Here is a 9,855-nt window from a genome sequence, read left to right as displayed (position 1 = left end):
GCTTGGAGGTCAGGGCTGCAGTGTTGATACGTGTGCTCCTCAGGTCATTCACGGTGAGAGTCTGAGCTGGGATGACAAGAGAAGGGGGTGAGGCTACAGGCTGGTGGCCAGGGGCTGGGGTCACCTCTCTACATGTTCCAGTTAGAACTTCAAGGGACTGAGCCTGAGAATGCCGCATTTGAAATTGTCCCTCCGTACCATTATAAAAGAATACCTGTGAAGGTGGGAGAATGAAATGTATTATTTTTAACAATTTTTAGGTTGATTTTTAACTTTTAAATATTTAGACACACGGAATGTGAGCTTCCATCTGCACCCTTGTTCCTGGCCCCACGAATGTCAGTGATTACTACAAATCACACAAAATGCTAAAGTAGTGGGTCTCAGACTTTACTATTCATAAAAATCACCTGAGGTGCTTCTGAAAAATCTAATTCCAGGCCACAGTCTTCCAGATATTCAGATGCAGTCAGCTTGGTTTGAGACTCAAGAAAGTTCATTTTTACGACCTTCCCAGGTGGTTTTGATAGACATAGTCCAATGACCACTCTTGGAGAGTCACAGAGTTCCCTGTGGAATTAATGATTTCACTGACAAAGCACACACAAGGGAAACAATGAAAGGGCAATTTTGAAGTATGATCCAACAAAGTAAAAAAATAGACTTTTATACAAAACCAGAATTAAAATATCTAAAGGATTGTTGTCCCCTACGAAGCAGTCCCCTTGGAGGTTAGACACTTATCCTAAGCAGGCAGCTATTGCTCAAAACATTTCGACACTGATTTTTTTAAATTGCCTTTGGAGGTAGATTATGAGCCACATCAGAAAGCCAATCTTGTTATTTCACATCACAGTTTGCATTTGACAAAAAACAGCATTACCCAGAAGGATGATGCATTATTACTTGGCAGATTTAGTTCTTATGTTTTCCGAGTCAAATGTGTCATAAAAGAAGATCTATTATATAAGCACACCTGTTTATGTCAGCCTCCTTCTGAAACTATACTAAAGTGACAATGAAGAAAGAAAAAAAGGCATAAATCTGCAAAGACAAAGAAACTGAGAAAGAAGGTTCAGGAAGAAATGGGAATCAGTATTTTAGAAACTGGAAAATAGATGGAGAAGTGGCCATGGACTTAGCAGACCCAAGAAATCTGAAACTTGAGCCTGTCATAAGGAAAGTTAGGAGATAGACTAATTTTACCTCAGAACCCTGCCTTGGGAATTGGAGACAAGTAACTCAAGGAGGCAGGCATGTAGCATGGGGAAGGAAAAAAAGAAGATTCATTGAAAATTTGTATAAAGAGAAATTAGCCCACCTGGATCCCTTCCCCCAGCCAGGCAACAGTTCCTCCCCAAACCCAGCAGAAGAAGTGAGTGCCATCCTCTGGAGAGTCCAACCCAGAGACACCTGCATTGTGGAACAACAGTCTGCAAGGCAAGGATGAAAGTCTTTACTAGAAATAGGCCATTAAGTGAAAATCTGCTGAACGCTGAGACCTCCACCTCCTTTCTGCTTGGTGACCATGAGAAAGGAAACTGAGGACTATGAGAAATCCAAGAAAAAAGGCATATTTAAAAGAAGATCCTGTTATCGCAGTTCCTTCTGTGAAATGGCCTGGTTCTCACTGAGTCATCTATAGTAGAGCACATCAGTCAAGAAGTCTTACAAAAACACATGAGGCTCTTTATGGTCTTGCTAGTGGCTGAATCTGAGATATAAACAGACAGCTCAGAATCACCTGACATATGAGGAAAATTTTTACCAAGAAAAGCAGAGACTAATAGCAAGGAAACTGCAGAGAAGAAAGGCAATGCACGGATTTGAGAAAAACTGTGAAGCAGATGAAAACGTTTTCAAAACCCTATTAGTATCTTCAGAAAGGGCAGGGTGCAGTGGCTCAGGTCTGTAATCCTGGGACTTTGGAAGGCTGAGGCAGGTGAATCACTTGAGGTCAGGGGCTCAAGACTAACCTGGCCAACATGGTGAAACCCTGTCTCTCCTAAAAATACAAAAATTAGCCAGGTGTGGTGGCACATGCCTGTATTCCCAGCTACTCATGAGGCTGAGGCAGGAGAATCACTTGAAGCCAGGAGGCAGAGGTTGCTGTGAGCTGAGATCATGCCACTGTGAGACTCTGTCTCAAAAAAAAATAAAATTAAAAAAATTAAAAGAAAATCTTCCAAAAAAAAGAGAAGATATTAAAACCACAAAAAAGGGTGCTTTCAAAAGATAGGAAAAAGAACTCCTGTAACTATCAGAGAAACAAAAAAGTTGAACAGAATAAATACAAAATAAAATTGAGCAAATCTTCCAGGTAGCAAAGGCCCTAAGACAGGAGCATACCTGGTATTTAAAGCGTCTACCAGCAACCCAAGTCAAGATGTCAAGGAAGCTGTTGAACATGTTGTTCTGGAGCTTATAGCTGGTGTGTAAAGAGAGGTGGCATGGAGAAGATCACCAGAGGAGTGGGTGAAGACAGGGAAGAACTGAACTCTGAGACACATCAAATTTAACAGGTCTGAGAAGTAGAGAAGAACTAGTAAAGAAGATTGCAAAGGAGTGAGCAGTGAAGTAGGAGGCAAAGAATGTCAGACTGACCAATGATGTCAGATGCCACTGATAAGTCAAGTAAGATGAGGCTTAGGAATTGCACATTGAATTTAACAATTTGAGCTCCTGATGGGCCTGCTCCTTCATAGCACAACGAATTTTAAAAAGATCTGCACCAAGGCATACCATCATGCATATCAGTTCTCTAGAGGTAAAACGATTTTAAAATCTTCCAAAAAGGCAAACAGACAAACTAAAATAAAAAACTGGTGAAATACAGAGATTAGGTTAGGATGTCACAGGTTGTCAGGAGCAACACTAGAAGCTAAAAAACACAGGAGAAATATCTTTAAAATTCTGAAGTGATGATCCCAATTTGGAATTTTGTTCCTAGCTAAACTATCAATCAAGTGTGAGTTTAAATGAAGACATTGTAAACATGCAGGGCTTGGGAAAAAAATTTACCTCCTATGACTGTTTTCTTAGGGAACTATTAAAGTATGTGCTCTATGAAAACAAGAGATTGAAGGCATGGAATCTAGAAGACCAGGGATTTAACACATGAGGGACAAGGAGGATTTCCAAGATGATGGTGAAGAGCAGTCCATAGTGCCATCTGGGTGGGAGCCTAGAGAGCTAGCAGCACAGGAAGTCAGAGGGCTGCAGGAGAGACATTGCCAAGAGAAACATGAAACCAATTGAACATATTGAAAGAACTTGTAGAAATCTGTTGGAGAGTTTGGGGATAAACTAATATCTGGTGAATAAAAGCCTAATCTCCTAATGAAAATCAAGTAATTGAAGCCAGAAAAAAAAGATTGTGGAAAAAAGGAAATGTTACCACAGTATAGAGTGTGACCCAGCTGTACATACTACTCTAATAGTCCTAATAATATAAATACTAAATAAAGTCTCAGCCAAAATAGCAGTCAGTATAACTAATTCAGAAAGATAGGAGGAGGGATGGTATACGGATGTATTAAGGCAGGGAAGTGGGAAGGTTAAGACCTAAATGGGATATTAGGTAAATATACTCTTTTCATAGCAGGATATAAAAACCTAAAACTGAAAAATCAAGAAAACCAGGTTATTTAGAAATAGATTATAAACACACATACACAAAAAACACCCAGAAGGACTGAAAGCGCTTGCCTAAGAGAAGCAAGCATTTGAATGGAGATAAACAGGATGAGAGACATTTACTGAATGTCTTCTTACTTCCGGATCCTACGTGCTTAACCTACAACAGGATCTAGGGCACAATTCCTGCCCTTCTTTTTCTTACTGCCTAATTCGTGTTGTACAGCTCACTAAACTACTTCATATGTAAATACTGAAGGATATTGGATATGAGAAGGTCACACAAAGATGGTAGGATTTGGTAAGAGGCACTCCTGGAGACAATGATCAACTAATTAATTGAATAAAACATTTTTCATGGGCTTAAAAAAAGTAAGAAGGGGGCCGGGTGTGGTGGCTCATGCCTGAAATCCCAGCACCTTGGGAGGCCGAGGTGGGCAGAACATTTGAAGTCAGGAGTTTGAGACCAGCTTGGCCAACATGGTGAAACCCTGTCTCTACTAAAAATACAGAAATCAACTGGGTGTGGTGGCAGGCACCCGTAATTCTAGCTACTCAGGAAGCTGAGGCAAGAGAATCGTTTGAACCCAGGAGGCAGAGGTTGCAGTGAGCTGAGATCATGCCACTGCACTCCAGCCTGGGCAACAGAGTGAGACTCTGTCTTAAAAAAAGGTAATCCCAGCTGGGCAAGAGCTGGGCAAGATAGCTGAATGGGAACAGCTCCAGTCTGCAGCTCCTAGTGAGAACAATGCACGAGGCAGGTGATTTCTGCATTTCCAACTGAGAAGGTACCTGGCTTATTTCATTGGGACTGGTTAGAGAGTGGATGCAGCCCAGAGAGGGCAAACAGAAGCAGGGTGGGCGTTGCCTCACCCAGGAAGCACATGGGGTCGGGAAAGCTTCCCTAGCCAAAGGAAGCCCTGAGGGGCTGTGCCCTGAGGAATGGTGCATTCCAACTCAGGTATTACGCTTTTCCCATGGTCTTCACAACCCGCAGACCAGGAGATTCTCCTGGTGCCTACACCACCAGGGCCCTGAGTTTCAAGCACAAAACTGGGCAGCCATTTGGGCAGACACTGAGCTAGCTGCAGGAGTTTTTTTTCATACCCCAGTGGCACCTGGAATGCCAGCAAGAGAGAACCATTTACTCCCCTGGAAAGGGAGCTGAAGCCAGGGAGTAAAGTGGTCTAGCTCAGCGGATCCCACCCCTTGGAGCCCAGCAAGCTAAGATCCACTGGCCTGAAATTCTTGGTGCCAGCACAGCAGTCTGAAGTTGACCTGGGACTCTGGAGTTTGGTGGGGGGAGGGGCGTTCACCATTGCTGAGGTTTGCATAGGAGGTTTTCCCCTCACAGTGTAAACAAAGCTGCTGGGAAGTTCGAACTGGGTGGAAGTTCGAACCGCAGCTTGGGAAAGATGCTGTAGCCAGACTGCCTCTCTAGATTCCTCTCTGGGCAGGGCATCCCTGAAAGAAAGGCAGCAGCCCCAGTCAGGGGCTTATAAATAAAACTCCCATCCCCCTGGGTCAGAGCACCTGGGGGAAGGGGTGGCTGTGGGCACAGCTTCTGCAGACTTAAATGTTCCTGCCTGATGGCCCTGAAAAGACTAGCTGATCTCCCAGCACAGCGCTCGAGCTCTGCTAACGGAAAGAATGTCTCCTCAAGTGGGTCCCTGACCCCCGTGCTTCCTGACTGGGAGAAAACTCCCAGCAGGGGTCGACAGACACCTCATACAGGAGAGCTCCAGATGGCATCTGGCGGGTGCCCCTCTGGGATGAAGCTTCCAGAGGAAGAAACAGGCAGCAATCTTTGCTGTTCTGCAGCCTCTACTGGTGATACCCAGGCAAACAGGGTCTGGAGTGGACCTCCAGCAAACTCCAGCAGACTTGCAGCAGAGGGGTCTGACTGTTAGAAGGAAAACTAACAAACCGAAAGGAACAGCATCAACATCAACATCAACAAAAAGGATATCCACACAAAAACCACCTCCGAAGGTCACCAACACCAAGAGCAAAGGTAGATAAATCCATGAAGATGAGGAAAAATCAGCGCAAAAAGCCTGAAAGTTCCAAAAACCAGAATTCCTTTTCTCCTATAAAAGATCACAACTCCTGGACAGCAAGGGAACAAAACTGGACTAAGAATGAATAGGCTTCAGAAGGTGGGTAATAACAAACTCCTCCAAGCTAAAGGAGCATGGACTAACGCAATGTAAGGAAGCTAAGAACCCTGAAAAAAGGTTAAAGGAATTGCTTACTAGAATGACTAGTTTAGAGAAGAATATAAATGACCTGATGGAGCTGAAAAACACAGCACAAGAACTTCATGAAGCATACACAAGTATCAATAGCTGAATTGATCAAGCACAAGAAAGGATATCAGAGATTTAAGATCAACTTAATGAAATGAAGCATGAAGACAAGATTAGAGAAAAAAGAATGAAAAGGAATGAACAAAGGCTCCAAGAAATATGGGACTATGTGAAAAGACCAAACCTACGTTTCATTGGTGTACCTGAAAGTGACAGGGAGAATGGAACTAAGTTGGAAAACACCCTTCAGGATATTATCCAGCAGAACTTTCCCAACCTAGCAAGACAGGCCAACATTCAACTTCAGGAAACACAGAGAACACCACAAAGATACTCTTCGAGAAGAGCAACCACAAGACACATAATCCTCAGATTCACCAAGGTAGAAATGAAGGAAAAAACATTAAGGGCAGCCAGAGAGAAAGGCTGGGTTATGCACAAAGGGAATCCCATCAGACTAACAGTGGATATCTCTGCAGAAACCCTACAACCCAGAAAAGACTGGGGGGCAATATTCAACATTCTTAAAGAAAAGAATTTTCAATCCAGAACTTCATATCCAGCCAAACTAAGCTTCATAAGTGAAGGAGAAATAAAATTTTTTACAGACAAGCAAATGCTGAGAGATTTTGTCACCACCAGGCCTGCCTTAGAAGAGCTCCTGAAGGAAGCACTAAACACAGAAAGGAAAAACCAGTACCAGCCACTGCAAAAACATACTAAATTGTAAAGACCATTGACACTTTGAAAAACCTGCATCAACTAACTGGAAAAATAACCAACTAGCATCATAATGATAGGATCAAATTCACATATAACAATATTAACCTTAAATGTAAATGGGCTAAATGCCCCAATTGAAAGTCACAGACTGGAAAATTGGATAAAGAGTTAAGACTCATCGGTGTGCTGTATTCAGGAGAACCATCCCACGTGCAAAGACACACATAGGCTGAAAACAAAGGGATGGAAGAACATTTACTAAGCAAATGCAAAGCAAAAAACAGCAGGGGTTGCAATGCTAGTCTCTGATAGAACAGACTTTAAGCCAACAAAGATCAAAAAAGACACAAAAGGGCATTACATAATGGTAAAGGGATCAACGCAACAAGGAGAGCTAACTATCCTAAACATATATGCACCCAATATAGGAGCACCCAGATTCATAAAACAAGTTTGTAGAGACCTACGAAGAGACTTAGACTCCCACAGAATAGTAGTGGGAGACTTTAACACTCCACTGTCAATATTAGACAGATCAACGAGACAGAAAATTAACAAGGATATTCAGGACTTGAACTCAACTCTGGACCAAGAGGACCTAATAGACATCTACAGAACTCTCCACCCCAAATCAGCAGAATAAACATTCTTCTCAGCACCACATCACACTTAGTCTAAAATTGACCACATAATTGGAAGTAAAACACTCCTCAGCAAATGCAAAAGAACAGAAATCATACCAAACAGTCTCTCAGACCACAGTGCAATCAAACTAGAACTCATAATAACTCACTCAAAACCACACAACTACATGGAAACTGAACAACTTTCTCCTGAATGACTACTGGGTAAATAACAAGATTAAGGGAGAAATAAGTAAGTACCTTCAAACCAGTGAAAACAAAGACACAACATATCAGAATCTCTGGGACACAGCTAAAGCAGTGTTTAGAGGGAAATTTATAGCACTAAATGCCCACAGGAAAAAGTAGAAAGATCTAAAATAGACACCCTAACATAACAATTGCAAGAACTAGAGAAGCAAGAGCAAACAAATTCAAAAGCTAGCAGAAGACAAGAAATAACTTGTCTTAATTAGAGCAGAAGAAAAGTAGATAGAGACACAAAAAACCCTTCAAGAAAATAAATGAATCCAGTAGTTGTTTTTTTGAAAAGATTAACAAAATAGACCACTAGCCAGACTAAAAAAGAAGAAAAGAGAGAAGAATCAAACAGACACAATAAAAAATGATAAAGGGTATGTCACCACTGATCCCACAGAAATACAAACTACCATCAGAGAATACTGTAAACACCTCTACGCAAATAAACTAGAAAATCTAGAAAAAATGGATAAATTCCTGGACACATACACCTTCCCAAGACTAAACCAGGAAGAAGTCAAATCCCTGAATAGACCAACAACAAGTTCTGAAATTGAGGCAGTAATTAATAACCTACCAACCAAAAAAAGCCCGGAACCAGACAGATTCACAGCCTAATTCTACCAGAGGTACAAAGAGGAGCTGGTACCATTATATCTGAAACTGTTTCAAACAACAGAAAAAGAGGGATTCCTCCCTGACTCATTTTATGAGGCCAGCATCATCCTAATTCCAAAACCTGGCAGAAACACACACACAAAAAATAAAATTTGAGGCCAATATCCCTGATTTTGCATTGAAAAATCCTCAATAAAATACTGGCAAACTGAATCCAGCAGCACATCAAAAAGCTTATCCACCATGAGCAAGTCAGCTTCATACCTGGGATGCGAGGCTGGTTCAACATGCTCAAATCAATAAACGTAATCCATCACATAAACACAAACAATGACAAAAACCACATGATTATCTCAATAGATGTAGAAAAGGCCTTCAACAAAATTCAACACACCTTCATGCTAAAAAAAAATTCTCAATAAACTACGTATTGATGGAACAGATCTCAAAATAATAACAGCTATTTATGACAAACCCACAGTCAATATCATAATGAATGGGCAAAAGCTGGAAGCATTCCTTTTGAAACCTGGCACAAGAGAAGGAAGCCCTCTTTCACCACTCCTAGTCAACATTGCATTGGAAGTTCTGGACCAGGGCAATCAGGCAAGAGAAGGAAATAAAGAGTCTTCAACTAGGAAGAGAGGAAGTCAAATTGTCTCTGTTTGCAGATGACATGATTGCATATTTAGAAAACCCCATTGTCTCAGCCCAAAATCTCCTTAAGCTGATAAGCAACTTCACCAAAGTCTCAGGATGCAAGATCAATGTGCAAAAATCACAGGCATTCCTATACACCAATGACAGACAAACAGCCAAATCATGAGTGAACTCCCATTCACAATTGCTACGAAGAGAATAAAATACTTAGGAATACAACTTACAAGGGATGTGAAGGACCTCTTCAAGGAGAACTACAAACCACTGCTCAAGGAAATAAGAGACGACACAAACAAATGGAAAAACATTCCATGCTCATGGATAGGAAGAATCGATATCATGAAAACGGACACACTGCCCAAAGTAATTTATAGATTCAATGCTATCCCCATCAAGCTACCATTGACTTTCTTCACAGAATTAGAAAAAACTACTTTAAATTTCATATGGAAGCAAAAAAGAGCCCACATAGCCAAGACAATCCTAAGCAAAAAGAACAAAGCTGGAGGCATCATGCTACCTGACTTCAAACTATACTACAAGGTCACAGTAACCAAAACTGCATGGTACTGGTACCAAAACAGATATAAAGACCAAAGAAACAGAATAGAAGCCTCAGAAATAATGCCACACACCTACAACCATTTTATCTTTGAAAAACCTGATGAAAACAAGAAATGGGGAAAGGATTCCCTATTTAATAAATGGTGTTGGGAAAACTGGCTAGCCATATGCAGAAAACTGAAACTGGATGCCCTCCTTACACCTTATGTAAAAATGAACTCAAGATGGATTAAGGTTAAACGTAAGACCTAAAACCATAAAAACCCTAGAAGAAAACCTAGGCAATACCATTCAGGACATAGGCATGGACAAAGACTTCATGACTAAAACACCAAAAGCAATGGCAACAAAAGCCAAAATTGACAAATGGGATCTAATTAAACTAAAGAGCTTCTGCACAGCAAAAGAAACTATCATCAGAGTGAACAGGCAACCTACAAAATGGGAGAAAATTTTTGCAA

This window comes from Pongo abelii, chromosome 1 (assembly GCF_028885655.2).
Source record: "Pongo abelii isolate AG06213 chromosome 1, NHGRI_mPonAbe1-v2.0_pri, whole genome shotgun sequence".
Classification (NCBI taxonomy): domain Eukaryota; kingdom Metazoa; phylum Chordata; class Mammalia; order Primates; family Hominidae; genus Pongo; species Pongo abelii.
The sequence above is the reverse complement of the archived record's forward strand: the minus strand, read 5'-3'. Positions refer to the sequence as shown.